This window comes from Protomyctophum parallelum (genome assembly GCF_964188405.1).
Source record: "Protomyctophum parallelum genome assembly, chromosome: 6".
NCBI lineage: Eukaryota > Metazoa > Chordata > Actinopteri > Myctophiformes > Myctophidae > Protomyctophum > Protomyctophum parallelum.
This window is the reverse complement of record NC_139701.1, coordinates 3,687,298-3,691,008: the sequence shown is the minus strand read 5'-3', so window position 1 is coordinate 3,691,008 and position 3,711 is coordinate 3,687,298.

Here is a 3,711-nt window from a genome sequence, read left to right as displayed (position 1 = left end):
ACACACACACACACACACACACACACACACACACACAGTATATGAAGGTCTGACTGACGGGCTATCAGGGTCAGACTGGAGGTCATATCGTGTTTCTCACCAGGCCGCTGCAGACAGGTGACACTCAGCATGTATGTCTTGTTCCCCCCTGACCTGAGAGCAGCACTGTGTGCACAAGCACGCCGCACGCACACACGCACAGCAGTGGGTATTATTTAGCGGCTCCGCGCCAGCCTGGCGTCCAGGTTCCTTTGACCCTTTCACCCCTCCTTCCTCCCTCCGTCCCAACCTCTCTCTCTCTCTCTCCCTCTCTCTCTGTCATCAGAGGTGGAGGGCACGACCTTGGCCACGGCCCACAGCAGCCAGACGAGAGGCCCAGCGTATGCCGACAGCCTGGCACTCACGACCCCGCTACGCTGTCCAAAAATATCTCCCTACAGCAAGAGGGCCTGCTCTGTGCTGTTCTGTCCTGAACTCCCCCCCCCCCAGCCCCCCTTTTCAATTCATCCATCCCACTTTTCCCCGTACCAGTCCATGGTCCAGGCAGCTGTGCTGCTCTGGACCCTGTGGCTGACCCAGTTTCAGGGCCTGAAGCCACCGTCCCTGGCTCTGAGAGTGAACAAAATCGACTGGGAGCCGCGTAAGAGGTGGATGTTCAATGAGATAAGGCAACAGACAGACAGGCGCACACACACACACACACACACTCGCACACACACACACGCGAGCGCACATGCACAATCACACATGCACACACTGACGAGGGAGTAAATCTCTGGAGATGGCCATGCTTCAAAAACCTGCTTTTGCTCTTAATCCGCTATTTCAAATGACAAGGGACCAAAAGTATGCTGTGATTTCTACTGTAATTATGTCTGTTTCAGTGAGACGTGGTGCCAAGCGGCTGGGCACATGTATCCTTCTCTGAACACTGTGGGCAACACCGTGCTCCAGAACTGTACGGTGCTTACAGCTGACAAAAAGAATGTGCTATAAAACAGTTAAAATGTAGCAGTGATCTGTATCTGAGTGTGTCAGTTTAGTTTTTAATGTTTTGAACATGTTTATCTTTAGTTTATGTTTTAATTATTGTATTTATTTCTTTTCTAAAGTATTTAATTGTTATTTAAAACAAAAAGAAACAAAATTCACACCTATATATATATATATAATAGTTCTGTTTGAGATAACTACTGTATAATATATAACCTTTGCGTATATACAGTATACTGTATACAGGTGTCAGCGTAAACATACAGTAGCCATTCCGCAGCTATAGACAGCTCAAATAAATACACAACACGAAAGACAAGCAGGAGAAATGCAAAAGAACATAAAATCTAAAATATTGCAAAAGCGACTAAAAGGGTTCACAACAAGTATGTCTTACGGCAGCGCGTGCCATATGTCTCGAGAACATGTTCACAGCTGCATTTAGTTTGTCTGCTCTTGCGCACCTGTCTATTTTCTGACATCTGTCCACTTGGTGCTTGGTGTCTCCACTCAGGGCTACGTTCGCGGCAGCAGCGTCTGTGTCTCCACTCAGGGCTACGTTCGCGGACAGCCTTTGCATGCTATTATAGGAGTCGTGTGGTTAACAACATGTTTCCTCCCCGCAGGACAAGGCTAGCCAGCGTGCAGATAAGCCAAGGGGAAAATGCAGACCCAGCAGGCGGGCCCTGCCTGGGCGCTCGCCTGTCCTATAGTGGCAGCGCTTAATTTGCCAACCCGTACATTTTTTTACTTTGTCTAGTAAAAACACTTGCGATTTCCTGCTGCTCCGCATGCAAAGTCCTTCAGTCAGTTCTCAAAGACATGACACCTGGACAGATGCTGGGGGAAGGCGGAGCGTCGTCCTGACAAGTTCTAATATCGTGAGATGTTCACGGTTATGTTGGACTAACAAGCGAAATTATAGATTTACAATTAAGGCCTTTAGCAGACGCTCTAAAACGGATATTTGGTCATAGCATCGTCTACTCTTCCTATATACAAACCTGTAACTTGTAACTTCAAACTCTATTTTAACCATGATGGATTAATCGAAAACACCCGTCCTTATTTCATTTACTGTTTTCATTTATTATACTCCTAATTCTTAAATAATGAATGAAAACTGAAAATGAAAAAATGACCAAAAGTTTCTTTGAAAGTGAAACATTGCTTTGATCCCGAGCGACTTACAGAAGAACAACGAGATGGTAATACATATAGAAATATAGTCATCAAGTAAGCTGAGAACTAACATCCTCTAACAGTAGAATATATGTATAATGAAACTATCAAATTCTATGACATAGAATAATGAATTATGAACCAACCGCCTTCCCATTCCATTTATGTTAACAGTTTGACTGTTTTTTACGATTAACCCGCATTTTAATCAACCCCCCTTCACTGCCGAGATTGTTGTATTACCTTTAGAGCATACGCTGAATTATTTGGGCTTTTAATCCGCGAAAATCCATCAAAAAAAGCTCCCGTGGTTTGTTATGATCTGTGTGTAGCATCCACCATCTTGGTGCACCCGGAAGACGCACACAAGATTGGTTTCAATGAGGCGTTGCAACCAATGCATTTCCATTGGCCTCAATTTCCCAGAAGCCCTAGCAGCCCACAGCATGTGACGATTTCCGGTTTCGTCATCAAAGCGAAGCCATCCAGTCTCATACTCCGCGACGAAGACGGATTTTCTTTTGATTCATTACATTACGGCGGATTAAACACATAAAACAAAAGGCGGGTATGTCCGATACGGCAGCGACATTAACCTGGAGTAATCCATTCGCGGCACGGAAACTGTTAAGTAGAGAAGCAGTGGTTCTCAAACGTTTTCATAGTAAGGACACCCAAATGAATATGCATTTGGCCTCTCTGAACGACCAATGTGTGATGCAATAAAATACCAACTTTGGATATAAGTTGTGAAACGGATCTAGCAATCTTGTCAATAAAGCACATGTCCAATGTACATACATAATTTATGTGATGTTTAAAAGTCAATCTCCCTTCATACATTCTTAATATTACAAACTGTAGATTCAATACCCGAGGTATACGAACAGAATTGTGGCTGAAAAATCGAGGAACCGAACCGTGGATTTGGAGAATCATTGCTAGTGTAAACCACTTTCATGTCTTTTGACAAACACGTTTATTTATTCAATTAAAACATTTAAATATTAGGCCTCAAACTAAATACTTCTGATAGGAGTGAAACGGTGTAACCGGTTACACCATCTGACATTCAATTGACATTTTAGACTATAGGGTCCTCAAAAATAATAAAGTATGCAAGTCATTTGTATGTATGTTTATTTTTTAATTTTGACCTTTTAACCCATTCTGACCGGGCACCCATTTTGGTGTTAGCATCATGTTATGCTTTAGCTATTTAAAAATAGCAGATCTACAAGCTCATATCGCGCCACCGAGTGGCGCGATACGAGCTTGTAGGTCTGCTATTTTTCAGAACGACTGACATTTTTAGAATCTGATCTCAGGTCAGAATGGGTTCGTCAGACCGGCGTGTGTCCAGTGGAAACCTCGTATGAATCTGATCTCAGGTCAGAATGGGTTAACAGGTTCAGTCCATCCGACGTGCCCCCACGCGCATCTTCAATGATATCAAACGAAGAATATTCAGAATCTTTTCATTTTTTTTATTTTTGAGTGGGACTCCAAGGCCACCGTACACGCTTCGCTCTTTGT